General features: G+C 44.8%; 1 long non-coding RNA gene across 1 annotated transcript in view; it reads left to right on the top strand.

Annotated features, from left to right (window-relative positions):
* LOC109452126 (uncharacterized) overlaps positions 1-19,148 on the top strand; it is a 417,227-nt gene that overhangs the window by 132,385 nt on the left and 265,694 nt on the right. Inside the window, exon 3 of the long non-coding RNA XR_016019177.1 lies at positions 17,073-17,164. This is a non-coding gene — a long non-coding RNA (uncharacterized LOC109452126). The remainder of the gene's footprint in view (positions 1-17,072; positions 17,165-19,148) is intronic.

The raw sequence follows: 19,148 nt of genomic DNA, 5'->3' as shown, positions 1-19,148 counted from the left end.
AAACTGCTAGGTTTTCCAGGGACCAGAAATTTGGGTAAAAATGACCCTGTTGAGAAGTAGTGATGACCACATGCCATTCACGTAGTAGTATAAATCATTTCCACTGCTGTCATATCAGTTATGTCTTGCAACCAACGGTGATATGTGTAAGGCATATTTATTACCCCATTTTACATAGCAGGCAACTGAGACTCCGAGGTTAAATGACTTAGCCACAGTCAGAAATCTCCAAAGGGAACCTTTATCTTCTGGCTCCAGATCCGGTGCCTTTGAAGTCTCCTCCCCGCCTTCTAGTCCTGATTTTTGCCCATTAATATGCATCTAGTGCACCTGCTCCCAGGAGGCGGGTTCGCTTGCATCAGCGTTTGAAGTTGGTGCCCGAATCTTGTTTTTATTAAGGACGGAAAATTCACTGAATAGACAAATGGACTTGAAGGCCTTTACATCACTTTCGAGATAGAAAATGCTGGGTAAGTGTTATTATCCATGAGCTAGTAATTTGATCAAAAAAGCAATAACTATGCAGAAATAACCCTAAGAAAATGAGATCTGAAAAGAGGGCAGCGGCCATCAACTTTGGGTCAGGACACCTCAGGCTTATTCAAATTTTGATTCAGGAAGTTGCTAAAGGCTGAGGGGAAAACATCTTCCTGAGACGTGAATAAATTCCACAGCTAATCTCTGCGTGGTAGGAGGCTGGCAAGGATGTATGAACTCCATATCATTAGCAGAGGAGACGATGGACCCGCAGTGATTCCTGAAAGAATCTTGTAGGCAGGAAACGGGGAGAAAGGTAGAGATGCTCATTAAACATTAAAAGGTACTTAGAAAGCCTGGCGCCTGGCGCTTTAATAACTATAGGAGTAGTAATGGTCTGAGTGTTTTCTCTTTGTTAGCCTCGGTGTCAAGGACTTTGCATTTTATGTAATTCTCCCAAGAACCTCTGAGAGAGGTGTTTCTATTATCCCCATTTTATAGGTAAGAAAACTGAGACTCAGGGATGTCAGATAACTGTCACATGGTCACAGAGCTAGTGAGGGGAAAAGAGTCTCACCAGCTCTGATCTCAGAGCCTAAACCACTTGATTTCCTGCCTCCCTGAGTCTTTTTCAGATAAAAGAGTGACTTTTAGGATAATATTTATTGCTGAAGATCCGACCATTTGGTAACTAAAGCAACCCTGAGTTTCCTTAAGATAAATGTAGTCTTCTGGGTATTTACCCATTAGGATTCCAAACATGCATTAAGTTCCTCTCATTTCTGGTACGTGCTAGTTCTCCTTATTGCTCCTGGAATAATATTCAAACTCCTTAAATAAAATTGAAGTTTAATATTCTCTCTGGGTAGGTTTTGGAAGCCAACACAAGGGAGACAGCCTTGGGGCCTTACTGTTGTCCAAGTTCATTAACAAGAACCCACTATGTGCAAAGCATGTGAGTAATGCAGGGCAGATCTCACATGGGTATCATCCTGCTTCCGTGGGGAGCTCACAGGCAAGTGTGGGAGGTAACATGTAATAGTAAACAATGAGTTAGACAGCGGTGAGTGTCTTAAAAAGAGGACTTACCTAAGGGTGAGAGAGATTCAGAAGCAGAGGAGAGACAGAAAACATGAAGAGACAATGCCTGAGGGGGCTGGGACGAGGGCATGTCGGAGGGGAGAGAGACCAAGTGCAACCCAATGTCTGTTTTTGTAAATAAGGTGTTACTGGAACACAGCCGTATCCTTTTGTCTGTGTATTATCAGTGGCTGATTTCTCACAAAGATGGCAGAATTCACTAGTTGCCTTAGAGACCATATGGCCCACAAAGCCTAAAATATGCACTAGCTGGCATTCTACAGAAAATGTGTTCTAAGCCCTGTACTAGACCCCTGGACTTCAAGACTGTTGAAGCATCAGTATTCCCTTTTAGCACATGGGGAAATGGAGACATGACAGGTTATGTGACTTACCCACGGTTAGAGGGTGTTATTGGTAGATCAGGGCCTAATAGGTCATGTTGACTGAGTGCTTCGTGTATGCCGGACTCTATACTAAACACTCTCCTATGTGTATTCTCTCTATTCCGCACGACATCTGCTGAAGTAGGTGCCTAGATTTTATAGATGAGGGGCCTGGAGTGGGCTGAATTATGTCCCCCACCCCCCCAAACTCAGGTCCATCTAGAGCCTCAGAATGTGACAGTATTTGGAAGTAGGGTCTTTGTAGGTATGTTTAGGTAAGGATGTGGTGCCATGCCAGCACCTTGACTTCAGACATCCGGCCTCCAGGACTGTGAGAGAGTACGTTTCTTTTGTCTGAAGCCACCCAGTTTGTGTTCATTTACATCAGCCCTAGGGAACTAATACAGGGACAGGGGCATGAAGAACTTATGTAAATTGCCTCAACTCATGTCTAGCTCATGACAGAATTCGGCTCTGACGCCTATGCCTCTCACCACTGCACACCCTTCGTCCCAGTCTGGGTGGCTCCAGCCATCCCGGAGCTCAGCTGGGGAACCTGAGCAGACCACACGCTCACCGAGTACAAGCCACTTGGAACTGGGCAGTCAGTGCTGGACCAAGCTCATGTGCAGGATTGGGGGTGGGGGTGGGAGTCACAACACTGCATTGTATCACCATTCAGCCAGTGCCTCTAGTAGAGGGAGGTGAGTTTACTATGCGACCTACACATCTGCCTGCTGAATTTATTGGCTCAAACAATTTGTGGGGCATGGGACCTGCTGAGATGGGGGTGGGCTGCTTGGAGAGCAGCATTTCCTAGTCCAGTGCCTTACCTGAACGCTGGAGAAGAAATGTCAGAACTTGAAAGAAATAGGGCTCCTCCAGGACATCTGACCTGACTGCTCTCAGACCCAGGGAAGTCTGGGCAGCTTGCTGGCTTTGCATTGAATCTGCTATATGTACATAGCATGTCATAAATCACCAAGGAAGAGCACAGGCACCATTACATCCCCACAAAAAACCTGTAGCTTTTACAGGTTAGGAAACTGAGGCTTAGAGAATCAGTTAAAGATACTTGTCCAAGATCACATGGTTACTAAGTATCTGGTCCAGAATTTAGAGTCAGGTGTTCTGAACCGAAGTCCAGCCCTCTGGCCCCTGCAACAGGGCTACCTTTCATGGACATGCTCTCATTCCTGAGGTCTGTGCCTCTGATTTTGGGGACGCCATTCCCGAGAGTTCCAAAGGTTCCTCATCTGGAGGAACCAGTGTCTCCTCTGGACTTTCTTTTCTCTGTCTTTCCTCCCTCAGCACAGATCCAGCAAGGCAAGGTCCCAGCTGCATTCTGGCTGCCGTTACAACATCCAGCCCAGAACTGGAGGTCTGTCTAGTTGTGTGAGCACAGCCTTCCCCACACTGCCACCCTGGCCCTGACACACGGGTCACCCATCAAGGGGAAACACCTAGATCTTCAGCCCTTCCCTCTTTCCTTTTAGCCTACCAGCCCCCACCTCCTCCTGGCACACCGACTCTCACACTGGGGGCCAGTATGGACCAAGGTGGGGCACCCAACAGGGTCAGTCCATGGACATATGACGAGGTTGGGAATGCCGTCGCTCTTGGTGGCCTCTTCATGACTCCCGACCTCTTGCATTGCTCCTCCCATAGAAACATTCTTTAGTTTGATTGAGCGGAGGGGAGAGTGGGTCCAAGGAGGAGGTCCTAGAGCTGTGTTCTTCCAACTGTTCAAACATTTTTACCCAAGTCTGCTAACAACACAGGACAGAGAACTTGTATGTGGTGGTGGGTAGAAGGATGGTGGGATAGGTGAATCTGAGCGAGCGAACAGCATGAACGTTCCTTGAAGTCTTACATATCGTGTTCAACGTTCACACACACTTTACAGTCTATTGCTTAGTAGACCCCTATATGTTTTAATATAAAAAGAAGGTTTTACCACAAATCTTAAAGTACAATAAATGGTTCAGGAAGATGCACTGTGCTTATGCTGAGTTTAAATAGAGCCCTGTCACATGGAGGTGTTTTTTTGGCAATTTCCTCATATTCGTGCCATTTAGAAATACCATCACTAGCTTTTCCCTAGATATGCAACTCGTGCTTTTTCCCCCTTAATATATTTGTAACCAACTCAATTGTAAACCTCAGTACACCCTTTAGCCTCATACTAAGCCCTAGTGTGCATAAAGTGGTGAGTTCTAAGTCATGTTATTTATTAAAATTAACACAAAACATTAAAACTGGAGGTTCCAACAGGGGACCTGCGTTCTGTAGGAAATTCTTCATTCCCCAGTTTGAGAAGCAGTGGTTCTTAAACTTTATCAGGCACAGGCTCACCAAGAGAGCTTATAAATGCATTTTCCTGGACCCCAAACTCAGAGTCTGATTCAGTAGTCTTAGGTGGGCCCAGAAATATGCACTTTTTTTTCTCTTTCTTTTCTTTTCTTTCTTTCTTTCTTTCTTTCTTTCTTTCTTTCTTTCTTTCTTTCTTTCTTTCTTTCTTTCTTTCTTCCTTCCTTCCTTCCTTCCTTCCTTCCTTCCTTCCTTCCTTCCTTCCTTCCTTCCTTCCTTCCTTCCTTCTTTCTTTCTTTCTTTCTTTCTTTCTTTCTTTCACAGCTATTCCCAGTGACTCTGATGCAGGTAGATTCTGGTCAAAATGTGAGGAACTCTGACCTGGTAGAAAAGATGGACGACTTGTCTTTTAAATGATGTTCCATAAATCTCTCCTTTTTCAGCCAGATTTTTAACAGAAACTAAATAGTAGGCAATTTAACAAAACACAACATAGTTAACAGCCAGGAAAGCTGTTGTGTCATTATTTGAACAATTTCCACATACCAAACACTATGCCAGTGAGGTTATGTTATCTCATATCATCCTCAAAACCTTCCTATGTGTATTTTACCCATTGTATAGATGAGAAAACTGAGGTTCAGAGAGAGGTGCCCAATATCACACAGTTCATAGGAGATACAGTGGAACTCTAGCCCAAGTCTGCTCACCTGTGTACCTAGAATCCCAGGATTCTAGTCTCCCAGTGCTGGCTTTCCATTTTGTGGGTGATAGAGACTACATCCTTTACCGTCCTGGTCATCTGATAATAAAGTTGATAATAAAGTGTGGCAATATTGTGAATCTAAAGCAGGAGATAGCTAACTTTTTCTGTAAAGGGCCAGATAGTAAATATTTTCAGCTTTGCAGGCCATTCAGTCTCTGTTACAAATGCGAAACTCTGCCCTTGAGAGAAAGCAGCCAGAGCCAATACAGAAATGGATGAGCATGGTTCCGTGTCAGTAGAACTTTATGTACTGAAAGAGTAATTTTCAATCCTGGATCTAAACAAAGTGAATCTCTGAAGTTGTGTTATTTGAATTTGCTGGCATTGGGGATTCTGGGGAAAGAGAAGCTTGTGGCAACCGCTCCATCCCTGAGTCCTTTCTTCCCTCTTTGAGATCACAAGTGTGGTCATGCTATGGCTTCCTTCCTTCTGGGATATTCTGTGTTGGCTCCCCACTCTGTGCCTTTGTTGAGTTCACCCAGTCGCCTTCACCAGTCCGTTTGCCCGTCTCTCACAGCGCAGTACACCTCTCAATTCTTCCCCAAAGTGGCTTTTGGACTGGCTTTCAATTCCCTTGAACTCCACCCTTCATACTCAGCCACTGAAGACGTGTTCCAAAGCAAGTGTGACATGGCTTTCCCTGAGTAACACCCTTCAGCAGCCTTCCCTTATCTGTAGGACAAAACCTGAGCTCCTTACCCAACAGAGAAAGGCTTGAAAGCTCACACTGCCCTCCTGGAGGCTCCCCAGCGTGGGCCCAATACCCTAGTAACACCAAAGTGCTTTTCATCTGCATCACATTCATGCCATGAGTTCCTACTTGCCTGGATAACTCCGACTGGGGTGTGATTTCAACTTGCGCCACTAAGATATGCAAGAATCTAAGTCTTCTCCCTTTTCTACATTCATTATGAGCCTCATTTCCTTATTTCGAGTTTCTTCAGGAACCCCCATTTTTGCTCATGATGGAAAATTACTCTTTAAAAATTTAAAAAAAAAAAATTTTTTTAAAACATGGAACTGCTACTTCTTTTTTTGATTTTTTTTTTAATTGGGGAATATTGGGGAACAGTATGTTTCTCCAGGGCCCATCAGCTCCAAGTCATTGTCCATCAGTCTAGTTGTGGAGGGCGCAGCTCAGCTCCAAGTCCAGTCGTCATTTTCAATCTTAGTTGCAGGGGGTGCAGCCCACCATTCTATGTGGGAATCGAACCGGCAACCTTGCTGCCAAGAGCTTGTGCTCTAACCAACTGAGTCATCCAGCTGCCCTGGAAAATTACTCTTGTAATTTCATGGTAACTCAGTGACTTCTGGATTTAAACATGGCCAATTCAGAACGCCGAGTTGGTCAGTTTTAGACTCTTCCTCCAACCGCATCCTCTGGGGTGATGGAAGTTGCTAGGGGGATGGTGTATCTCCTTAGCGTTGCTGGACCCTGTGTCTCATTTCTTTCTGGTGGTTGCTTCCTTGTTTTGGAGGCTACATTTGTGATGTGATCCTACTCTTGATTCTGGTTCCAGGGTCTCCACACATGACATATCTTTCTCCTTTCACCAGCTGGATAGACTTTTATCTTCTTCAGGCCAGGAAAGCTGTTCTGTCATTATTTGTTCTGCTGTACTCTCTGGTTTATGGAATAAAGTCTATGCTCTGCATTATTCACACAGATGAAAAGGCAAGTGTTTGAACTTTTCTCAGATACAACCAGCCAACCAAATCCTCAACGTTTTCTCCCTGGAAGTGTGGCTTTTCAAATCTAAGCATTTGATTCCTTGTTATTAACTTGGTCTCCTCCCCATGAGGTTCTTGCTCCTGGCTGAGAGCAATCAAAATATGAAGGCTCAGCATTTAGTATGTCACCTCTTCCACGGAGCCTTCCCTTCTCTCTCTCGTGGGTGGTAAGTACCCTCCTTCTGTGCTCCAGCAATGTCTTGTGCATGTTCCTATCTCTGTAGCCTGTATTCTGTGACAGCTGTCCATTTTCTTGCCATCTTCCAAGAATGTATGATCATCTTGAAGACAACAGTGATGCTTTTTAATGCTTTGTATTTCACTGGCTTTATACAGTGCTTTGCATACTGTAGCTGCTAAAAAAATTAGTTTGGATGGAATAACCCAGGCAGCCTCCCTCTCAAGTTCACTCCAATGGTCATCTATTTAGTACTTACTACATTGTTAAGCTGTTTTCAAGGTGGTGTTTTATCTTTCCAACTAATTATAAAGCCCTTGAAGTCACTGAGAATGTTATATGACTTTATTTTTCTTTTATTCTGTCTTAATACCCTGTGCAGAACTAGGTATATATACATAAGTATTTTAGTTGATGATTAAAATGACTTCCCTCTTGTTTGAAGAAAACAAGTTCAGAAATTTACAGGAATATTCTAATTTTTCTTCAGGCAGGTCATGTTGACCGCTGCATCATCTATCCTCATTGATATTTTAGTGATTAGAGATATTTGTCAGATCTCCTAGGCTTATGACTGTTTATTTTAAGCCCCTTTATTTAGCAACTCCAGCAGTGGTTTGTGCTGGAGGGAAATTTAGTCAACATTGAATGAGGATCAGATATTGGCTGTTTTCCACCAAATGAGGTCTCTAACCCTTCCCTTGTTTGCCCCTGTTGAACTTGCCTAAATTATAGAGGACATGCTCTTCTCTATATGTCTCCTCCATCTCATATTTGGTCCTAGAAATATAGTGTTAAGAAATTCAAGAAAACCAACAAAAAGCACCCAAGCCATCAAAAATATTATGCTCACCAGTTGAGGTGGAGCTAATTCCTTCCTTTATTTGGAAACGAGTTTGCTCATCTGTAAAGAAGAGGGAAGATGGTGTGATCACTGAGTTCTCTTCATGTTGCATAAAACTCTTACTTCAAATCTAGGCACTTGGAGAAGGGAATGGGGCACAGACAAAGGGCGGGCAGTAGAATACTCTGCCTTATGGAGCCAGCGGCTTTACTCTGGAAACCACGTAGGAGTCCGGTGTTGACAGAGCAGCAACGTAGTGGTGCGTGCAGGGAACCTAAGCGATCCAGGTAAATAACATCTCGTGCCTCCTGGGTGCCATGCAGCACGCTGACCACTCCACATAAGTAACCCTTTACGAAAAGCCTAAGAGAGAGGTTTTTTTTCATTTTTTTATTTTATTAAATTTATTGAGGTGACAATTGTTAGTAAAATTACATAGATTTCAGGTGTACAATTCTGTATTACATCATCTATAAATCCCATTGTGTGTTCATCACCCAAGAGAGAGTTTTAAAAATTATTTTTATCACTGTTATTTACAAAACAAGGAAACAGGGATTCGCTGAGGCCAAAAACCATGCAGAAAGTCACAGAGCCAGAATAAGGCAGATTCAGGATTGGAACCCGCATCTTACTCGACATTCATGCACACTCTTTCCTCTCTGCTGTGCAGGTCCCAGCACTGGGAATAGCCCTCTGTCTTTATTTAAACAACAGCGTGATTTTACAGTGTGTCATTAGGAGCAGCTGGGAGCGTCATTAACACTTTGGGCCACAGGAGGACCATTTAGGGCAATGAAGCAGATATCTTTTCATACAAATAATTTATTTGTACCAAAGTTTTCCACTTGAGCACCCAAAGTGTATTGGGCTAATGTATTATTTTATACTAATGAGATAGTTGGAACTCAGTGTGTTGAGGGTTTATGAAATTTCAGACTGGCTTTCAAGCCTTTTATTTATTTCCTGGTGGATTTCAAGTAAAATGCAACCTATGTGATTCTTACTCATTTACATGTTTACTCTCATGAAAGATATTTGGAATAATTATTTAATGTCCACTGCTTATGTTCTTTTCTTAAAGGCTGTTTGAAGTGGCTTTTTAAGGAAACAGAATGTGTTCATTTTGATGCCAAGCGTAAACGAACTTGAACCATAAGCAAATTTGGAATTTAGGGTGAAGCACTGAACGTGCAAGACCCCCGCCTGCTTCTAACCTTGGCAAAGGCATTCTTTAACCTCTAAAGCAGTTATGATGGGAGCACTGCAGAGAGTTAGCAGGACTCCAACAGGAATTGTCAACAAAATTGAAAAGGAAAAAAAAGAAAGCATATTTTGAAATCCAGAATTTGAGAGGTCCCTAACTCCAAACCACTGAGGCATAAAACTCAAGAAAGCCTCAAACAGCTTTAATCTGCTGGGGAATCAGTCCTTTGATAGCATGTAAAGTCCAGGCTGAGAAGAGGGTGTCCGAGGGTCTCAGTACACTAATTCCAAGATTGATTTTGCTAAAGGACCTGACTGGCATTCAAAAAAGCAACAGTGGCAGGGAAGGGAAAAGGAGAGAAAATGAGAGAGAGGGAAAGCGGGGGAGGGCTGGAGAGAGAGAGAGAGAGAGAGAGGGAGAGAGAGAGAGAGAGAGAGAGAGAGAGAGAGAGAGAGAGAGAGAGAGAGAGGAAGGGAGAGAGAAGCAGGGAGGGAGGGAGAAGAGAAGAGGGAAGAGGGAGAAGAGAGAGAGTGAGGGGGGGAGGGAGGTGTGTTTAGAAACCAAAGACTTGGATTTGAATGCTGGTTCTGCGATTAATATCTTATGTAAGATTTCCAGCAGATCACCTGAACCAGTCTGAGTCTCAATTTCCTTATATGTATAATGGGACTAAGGAGTCCAGATTTCACAGTGTAGAATTAGTGGAGGTGGTGAGTGTGAACACTACTGCAGATGTACAGGGTGATGCAAATGTAGAGGTTAACTCCTCCTCCCCTAATGGAAGGCCAACACTCAGTCCTCAGGTCCATCTGTGCCATCCCCTCTCTCAGCTGTCCTGTGTTTCTCCTCTGCTCACAGGACATCTTTCCAAGTCTGCTCTAGGTCTTAGGCCTGCATCTCATCTTCTTCTGTTGGTTTTCACTCTACTGTTTATTGCTTCTCCTCTCGATTCCTTCAATGAGCTGTTATATTTTGGATCCTTCTTGGGAGACTTCAAATCTCCCTTGACCTTCTAGTTGCCCTCTAGACATCACTATCTTTTCCATTCCACATTCAGGATTCTTGAAAGATATGTGCACACAAGCTGCCTGCATTTATTCACCTGCGAATCTCTTCTCAGCCCATCCTCATATGGCATCCACCATGGTCCACCCCTCTACCACTCCCCTGAAAATTGCCTTTCCCATGTTCACCAAATGGTCTCCATAGTGAAGAATCAGTGGACAGCTTTGTTGGGGCTTCTGTGCCTGCATCCTCTCCAGGTGTTCTTGCTAGCTCTATAGAAGGCCCTTCCGAGCATCTGTTGATGGCTCGCTGACTCCCAATCTCTGTATGCTGGAATATCTTTGGTAGTAGTCCCACGTGCGTTCTCTTTTCTGTCCACACTCCCTCCTACCCCCAGACATCAGAAACCTCCCACATACCAAACATTCTCCGATTCACACGTCTTTCAGCCTCTCTCTTATCCAGGCTCACATTTCAAAGCTGTGTCGTCTCCTCTACTTGAAGACCTCCTTCCTGGGCATCTTAAACTGAATATGTTCAAAATGGAAGCTGTGGTTTCCCCCCAAATTTGCTTCTCTCCCAGGATTTTGTAGCCAGTCAATGAATTTGCTCATGTCTGAAATCTGGGATTTATTCTTTTTTTTTTAAACTTTTTTATTTATATAGTGTGTTTTTCCAGGACCCATCAGCTCCAAGTCAAGTAGTTGTTTCAATCTAGCTGTGGAGGGCGCAGCTCACAGTAGCCCATGTGGGGATCGAATCGTCAACCTTGTTGTTAAGAGCACCGCTCTAAGCAACTGAGCTAACCAGCCATCCCTGGGATTTGTTCTTGATACCCCTTTTTCTTCATTGCTCACATTAAATCTTAAACCCAGTCCTGTTAATTCATCTTCCAACACAGAGTTAGCCCACTTCTGTTTAGATCTACTGATGTTTTTCTAGTCAAAATCACAATCACTTCTCACCTGGACTAGGGTGCTGATTTCCAAGCGGGTGTTTCCTCTCCTTCTGTTGTCTTTGATTCTATTGTCCACAACGCAATAAGTGACATAGCAAAAATGCAAAGTGGTTTTGCCGTCCCCCAGCTTTAAATCCTTCATTTGGCCTTCCGATGATGCTTACCATAACAGCCAGCATTTTATCACCATCTGCAAGACCCTACATGATATGACCTTTGCCTCTCTCTCTCCAATCTCATTTCACTCATCACTGACCCTCTTATTCACCACTAAAAACTTTTGTTCTTGACCAACTTTTCAAGAATGTTTGTAAAGCAAATAGTCTCGAAAGGCATCGTGTCTACTTCTAGTTGTCAGGGCAGAGTTTTTTCCTGACCAGTATAATAGAGATAATGTCTCTCTCGGAGGCAAAGATTGGGCAAGTTTGCCAGTGGCCTCATTAAAAGATTGGGGGTTTCCTAAGCTCAGGTTCCTCACCTGTGACACAGGTCCACAGCGTAACAGCATGCATGGGCCCACGTGCGTCATCCCTGTGGCATCTGGGGAGAGCTTGGATAACTGATGCACACGCAAAGCTCCTGCCACCTGCAGTGCTGTGAGTAATATCCTTTACTTCTGACCCAGGAATCTCCTATCGTCTGACAGCATCTGTATGTGACAAGCTGACTTGTTAGCCAGGAAGCAGGGTAAAATCTCAGACTCTTCACAGTTCTTCACAATGATATTATTTCCTACTTTATAACATGTAATGTTCTTATGGGGATTAAATAGAAGAATGCCCTGAGTTTGTAGTTACTTTGTATGGAATGTCCCCTCCCCCATTCAGATAGTCACTCACTCATTTGCTCACCTTCTTTACATTTTTCTTTGGATGTTACCTTCTCAGTGAGGTCTCTAGCCTCCCCTAATTAAAATTATAGATTTCCCCTGTGTTGGTCAGGGTTCAGCCAGAGAAACAGAAGTGGTAGGCACTATATATTAAGAGAGAGGAATTGGATTATGCAATTGTGGGTGCTGGCTAGGCAAGTCTGAAATCCATAGGACAGGCCATCAGAAAGAGCAGGTGGGAAATCTCAGTAGCTGAGAATTTCTTCTTCCTCAGGAAAGCCTCAGCTCTGCTCTTGAAAACCCTTCAATGGGGTGGATCAGGCCCACCCACACTACCTACCACAAGACCATTTCCATTAGTTAAAGGCAACTGATCATGAACTCTAATTGCATCTGCACTATATCTTCCCAGTAACATTTTGATTAGTCCTTGATGGAATAATGGGGACTGTAGCCTAGACAAATTGACAAATCAAAGGACCATCACACCTCAGATACTCCTGTTCTCTTCCTATGTTTTATTAATTTATTTTTGTCATCACACACATTGGCATCTATCTCACTATTTTACTTATTTTACCAGTTGTCCCTCGGCTCCTTCAGAAATGCAAACCCATGAGGAGAGAGATTTGTAACTGTTTACTCTTGTCTTGTGTGTACCTGGTGTTTGGTGCTTAGCCCAAAACAGTAGACTGCCAACAGATATTTGTTGAATGATTGAATGAATGAAGATGAAGTATTTAGAACAGGGCCCAACACACGTAAGTGTGCAATAAATGGTACCTATTGATATAATGAGTGTGCACGTAAAACCAACATAAATACTTGGCATTTATGGGTCTCCACATTTTTTTCATACTTTCATTCTTTGATCCCAGACACTTTCTCAAATGTACTGTCCGCCCTCCAGCAAAAATCCAGTAAGTGCTCTTTGCATGGCATGCCAGGTCCTGTGAAATGTACCCCCTCCTGCCTTGGTCCCAGCCTCCCTGCAGAGCCTCTCCCATGCACTGCATGCTTCCTGTGGCTTGAATTTCTTTAGACCCTCAGTGCTCTTTGCTGCACCAATTACCTCTCTTCTTTCACACAAGCTGTTCTTTCCATCATGAATGATTTCTCCAATCTTGTACTCATCTAACTTATTTGTTTTCTTAGAAAAAGCATTTTATTTGTTTTGTTAAAGAATATGCATGCATTTCTTCTGTAAATAGACAATACATTTTTGTAGATAGTCTTGACGTGTTATCTTTGTTTTGTATTTCACTATGTAAAAACACTGAATATACTGAAAGTGTTAGTGGATTGGATGAAAAGAAATTGGTTATTAGGCAAGAACAGAGCTTGTAGTTATCCATAATTGTTATTAGCTCTGCAGACTAATATATTCCGCAGGTTTATAGCTCGGCACCTGCACCTCTGTTCACTGGTATTTCATGTAAGGCATCAGCCCCCGTAAGTTTTGCTCACGCTGAAGCCTGTGCTTGGGAACTGGATGCCTGGCATTTCTATTCTCCAGCATCTTCCTTTCTGAGTGGTGATACCAGCACCCGGCCAGTTACTTCATGATCTCCTGGTCCAACCATGGTCTGAATGGCTAGGTTGTTTCAGTGACCAGGCAGGAGCTCTGTCCTTTGAACTCCATGGTGACCCCTTTTTACCTTGTTCCGGATGAGGACAGGGGTCGGGATTCCGACGACCTCACAGCTCAAGTGCACCTGGGCACTAGTGACATTCCAGATATCCTTGGGGTAGGGGTCGGGGGGTGTCACTATGGGAGGACCTTGTTCGAAGGTGTTCATGCTGACCTGGGTGATGGCCTTCTCCCTGCGGCTCTCGGCCCTCAGGCTGGCACCTGCTGGGGTATCACCGGGCTTATTTTCATTCCTCTTGTAACACTCAGTTCAGGTGTTGACTCACGTTCAAGGTCCTTTCTGATCCCCAAGACTGATTGTCCTTTTGTTCCGTCACTGTGTGCTGTACTCAGCTTTGTTCTAACACTTCTCCGACCCCACCACTCCATTACAATTGTCTATTTCACTCATTCCATGGTAAAATCCTTGAGGAAAGATCCTGTCATCCATCTCGGCATCTCCAGAATATAGCACAGCTTCTGGCATCGAGAAATGCCAGATAAATAGATTTGGGTCCCATGAGTCCTGTTGAATGAGGGTTTCCACATGGTACATGAGCTGTTCCTTTGCTCACCCCACGGCAGTGCCTCTTAACCCTTATCATTCATGACAGTCACCCTGAGAGCGGTTCAGAAATACAACACCTGGGCCTCAACCCCAGGAATTCTCATTAAGCTAATCTGCCCTGAGCCTTCAGATAATTCTGCTGTGCAGCCAGGGCTGAGAAACACAAGCTTAGGGATAACTTTTTGCAAAGTCTGTAGTTTATTTGCTCCATATCGAGACACAGGGGCAGGGCTGCCTTTCCTCCTCTAATTTGAGAGCAGCTCGGTCCCTTGGGCAGCTTTGTGCCTGGAACTTTTGCTCCTGTTCAGGCTCTGCTTGAAGTTAATGGCGCCCCTGTGTTTATGGCCTTGAGCCGTCTGGCCGGAATTGACATATTTGTGGCATTTTCACCCTTCATTGAAAAGGATGTGCTGTGTCATCGTGGCAGATGCTTCCAAGTGACCCACAGCTTGTTAATCAAGCTACATTGTCCTTTGGGAGTGGGAAGGAAGGTGTAGGTGGGTGGTGGAGGGTTTAAGTGAGATCTACCTATCACTACCCGAATTTCTTCCTTTCTAACTATTTTTGTCTCCACATGGTGGTTAAGAGAGAGGGCTCTGGAGTCACATGCCCTTGTTTAAGTCCCAGCTCAGGTATTTAATAACTTAGTGGCCTTGGCACTTCTTTGTGCCTCAGTTTCCTCAACTGTCACATAAGGCCATAGCCCAACCATGTATAATTTTGAGGATTAAATTATATGATATATAAAAATGACCTGGCAACAAGTATGTGGCTGAAGTCAAAGCTGTTATTACTGCCATCGTCCCTGTGCCTTCCTCCTTGGACCCCTGCCTCAGGTAAATCCCACAACATCGCTCGTCTGTACTGTGGCAATCACCTCCTAGTGGGGTTCCTTGCCTCCACCTTCCTCAAAGTCAAGGGCACATGGCTTGTCCTGTCATCTTCTGGGCACACTGCTTTTTTTTCTATCAAATCGTGTACCTGTTCAGGCATCTTCAATGGCTCTCTCTTTCCTGTTGCATTAGCCCCAACTTCTCTACTGTGCCCCTCAGTCTCCTAAGACTTAGAGCTTCCCAAGGCCTAGCTGGCTAAGGATGCTTACATTATTCACGCCCACCCTCTGCACCTTCACCACCTCCCCGTTTGCTTGAACTGTTGCTTCCCCCTCGTTTCCCCTGCCACATGCTTTAAACTTTGCAGTCTGCATACCTTTGCTAGTGATGGCCCCTGAGCACAGGCCCTGGACATCTCCTGTGTATTTGCGTAAATCTGAACTCTACAGTGCTGGTTTTGTCTTCTCCAGGTAACTTCACCTTTGATGAAGTTTAGCCTACACCACTGACTTTCCTAGAAACTCCAATTGTTTAGGGTAGTTAATCTATGCACAAAGTAACCCCCCCAAACTCAGTGGTTCTCATCTCACTAGTCACAACCCAATGGAGGTCTCTGTCTATGAATGTGGGGTTCCAAGGCCCTAGAAGTTAGTGAGGGCCCAGCTTCTTCCTTAGAATGGATCCACCCTCTCCCACGGCTTTGGGTCCTCCAGTGGATTTTCTGCGAGATCAGAGGTGGAAGAACATGAGAGATTGTTTAGAGACTGGGCTTGAAGGAGGCATACAACACGTCCCCCCATGCTTTTTTGTCTAGATTCAGTGCCATAGGCCCACCCAGTTGTGATAGAGGCTGGGAAATGTAGTGTGCTGTCACGCATGGTGTCAGGCGGGGTCTCAGCTCCCGCTCCCCACACAAGAACGCAGGATATGGTGAGGCCAGAAAGGAACATCCATGGAGCCATAGATAGGGGAGTCGTACCACTATATTCTCACTGGCGGCTGGGTTGGAGACACAGGGAACAAACATCCGCCAGTACCCCAACAAGGGGTCTTCCTGCACCCCAGTCTCGCTGGCGGCCGGGCAAGACACACACAGGAAGTAGTAGCCACACAATGCACAATCCTCCATCTGCTTTTCTGCCTGCCTGCCAACCAACCAACCAACCAACCAACCAACCAACCAACCAACGCAGCCACGGCAGGTATATCAGTGGCCATTGGCTCACTGGTTACAGCTGACAGCCAACCAGTCACAGCTGATGGCCATCTATTACCCAAGCCAGCACCTTTCCACGTGAGGCCGAGAGCCTGGAAACTGCTCTCTGAGACTGTCCCCACACTATGCCTTTGTGTGCAGGTGGTGAAGGAAACGGACACGGCAGACACGCAGCATTTTCTGCTGTGGTCACTACAGCTTGGTGTAACAGTGGACATTCCTTGTTGCTTTGCAAATGGACTTTTGTTCCCTAGATAGTGGTCATTTAGGATGCTGCTCTGGTCTGAACGTCCCCATTTATATGTTGAAATCCTAATGCCTAATGTGGTAGTATTAGAAGGGGGGCCTTTGAAAGGTGCTTGGGATGTGAAGATAAAGCCCTCGTGAATGGGGTTCATGCTCTTTTAAAAGACACCCCAAAGGGCTTCCTAGTGCTTTCTACCATGTCAGGACACCATACCCCAGAACTGTAGGAAATCGGTATTGTTGATAAGCCACCAATGTCTGATATTTTGTAAGAGCAGCTCCAAAAGACTAAGACAGATGCTTTCTTAAAACTCACACTTCACTGATACTTTATTTTCCGTTGATAGCTGACTGAGGTGAGCTGGGAATTGAGAGTGAAGGGTTCCACAGTATGTAGGGATGCTATTGTTAGCCTCCTTCACGGTGCCCTAGGTCTGAGACCAGCCCTTTTAGGATCCCTCAGAGTCTGGGGGGTGGGGGTATGAGGAATAATGAGGAATAATTCACAAATGTATCTATTTATTCCATATTTTTGATGCTTTGACAGTTTAGGGCCTTGCTGACTCCAGAGGCACTGCCCAGGGCTGCTGTTTCCTAGAGACAGCTGGCCTGTGTCTTTCCCATGCAAACCAGCCAACCCACAGCCCTCACCGCCAACTGCCTCTCAGGCTCTCACCCTCCCGGCCTTTATTCCCCTGCCCTAATCACCCCAGGTCAAGTACCAGACCACTAGGGACAGTCCTAAACCCCAGAACCCACTGAAATTATTCAAACTAGCTAATCTTCAACCTTTCACTCTGCCTCACAGGTTCCTTCCTATGGAAACAATAACAAAGGCATTTGCTCACAGCCCCCTTCTCCCCTCTGCCTCCTGAATGATGATGGCATGGTGTGAGAATTGTGAGTAAACTTCCTCCTTTAAGACAGTCATTTCTATGTCTTACCATATCTGATTAAAACAAATCTTGGTACCCATTAAAAACGAGGGGTCTGGGGAATGGCTTGGAATTCAGAAAGGATGGGGCCTAAGGAGAAAGGGGGGGCACAGTGAGAGAGGAGGCTGCTGAGATGATCAGGGGTCAGGGCCCAGAGGACATGGCAGGGATGAGAGAAGATAACCAGGGAGCTCCACAGACAGAACCTGGGCTGAGGAAGCAGAGGCCTCCCCTGTGCAGAGCCATGACTGCTGTCGGCTCCCCTGTTTCTTCCCGGGAGGCACAAAGGGCCCTTGTGCATATTGTTTGTGGCAACAACAAGAGATACCCAACTGTTGTTAGAGCTGAGGAGCCAGATCTCTCTCCACAAGAAGGGTTTCCCAGAGATAACTCAGAAAGAATGTGGAGGCTGACAGTACGATTTTAAAGAGGAAAATGGGCCAAGTCCCTGGAGAATAACAGGAAGCCAGTTTGGGCCTATTGTGCAGCAATGGCAGCCTTATCTGTTGAAAGAAAAAGCATTTCCAGGGGACCCTGTGCTGCCGAGGGCTCCGAGAACTCCCAAACTGTGATGAAAGGACTGGCCTGACACCCTCCATCAATTCCCCTTTATCTCTTCTGAGGGAAGATAATCCTCCGTTTTGCAGTCTCTCCCCATCCAGCATGTAGCATCCATTGATTTTTGTAGTTGTTTTTGCCAATCAATATGGGTTCTGAAGGAGAATGCCCTGCAAGTCTGAAGTTCTGAACTTGAGAGAGGAGTTCAGACTCCTGAAAGTGATGACTTTTGTTGTTGTTGTTTAACGAGCCAGGTCCTGTAGGATACAGTATACAGTCGCTTTTTGAGGGATGCATAGGTATTCTGATTTAATTATTCTATTCCCTTTGTGTCATCCCCCAATTAAATCCTCTTTCTGACTATTGAATAGTCAAACTACACGGTGGCACCATGTTCCATCAGATACCATGGCTTACTTATAGGCTATTAGGAGAGGAAAGGCACAGATAGAACAGCAACAAAAGGTCAAATCATAGCATCTCAAGTTTGGAGTGACCATTATTTTTGCCTTTCTGGCTCATAAAGCACTTTCTCATTATTTAGTTCAGCCTTTACAAAGAATCAGAGTTTTATGCATTAGGAATTTGAGCCTCAGAGAGGGCCACTCATTCATTTATTGATTCAGCAAATATCCACCAAGCATCCCTCTGGGCCCAGTACTTGTCTGGGTGCTAGGGATCCAATGTGACCAAAAGAGATGAGCTCCTTGTTTTCCTGGCATTTACTTATTCACAACTGAAAATGGACTTGACTCCAAGCCTCCTTCTGTTAGTACAACAGGATGGGTTTGCAAGGCTATGTGGAGTGGAGTTTTGCTGCTCCCTAGCTGTGACATGCTGGGCAAATTCCTGAACTTCTTTGAGGCTCCATGTATAATTTTGTAAACTAGAGGTAATGATCATAGATGCTTCAGGGGTTGCTGAGAGGTTAGAGGTAATGGAAGTTAAATGCCTGGCCCACAGTAAGGGCTCCACATGGGAGAGCTGTGTATCAAAAACTATGATGGTCTGAAACTGGGAGCAGTCTTTCTTCCTAATTTGAGGGAGGGCGAAGAAAGGGTGACTTTGACCTGGGCATTGAAAGACAAGTTCCTATTATTGGGAAACTCTCTTTCCCAGCTGTTACACGGTATGTGATTGAATCCTGTCTATGTCTTATGTAATCACTTTACTTCCTCACTAGAATTTATGCCAAAAGTTGTGAGTTTAAGTCGATATATTGAAAGTCTCGGTGAGAGTCATAAAAAGAGAAGATAAGCTGAGTAACTTGGTACAAAAATGCAAATAAATATGAAATTGGGTTCAGTCCTTTTACAAACCCTCCTCTACAGTGACAAATGAATACAGGCTCTGAAGTCAGGTGGGCAGCGTTGGTTTTACCCCTGGTTCCA

This window comes from Rhinolophus sinicus, chromosome 1 (assembly GCF_057876585.1).
Source record: "Rhinolophus sinicus isolate RSI-liver-muscle chromosome 1, RSI-T2T, whole genome shotgun sequence".
NCBI lineage: Eukaryota > Metazoa > Chordata > Mammalia > Chiroptera > Rhinolophidae > Rhinolophus > Rhinolophus sinicus.
This window is presented reverse-complemented; position numbering and strand designations above follow the sequence as displayed.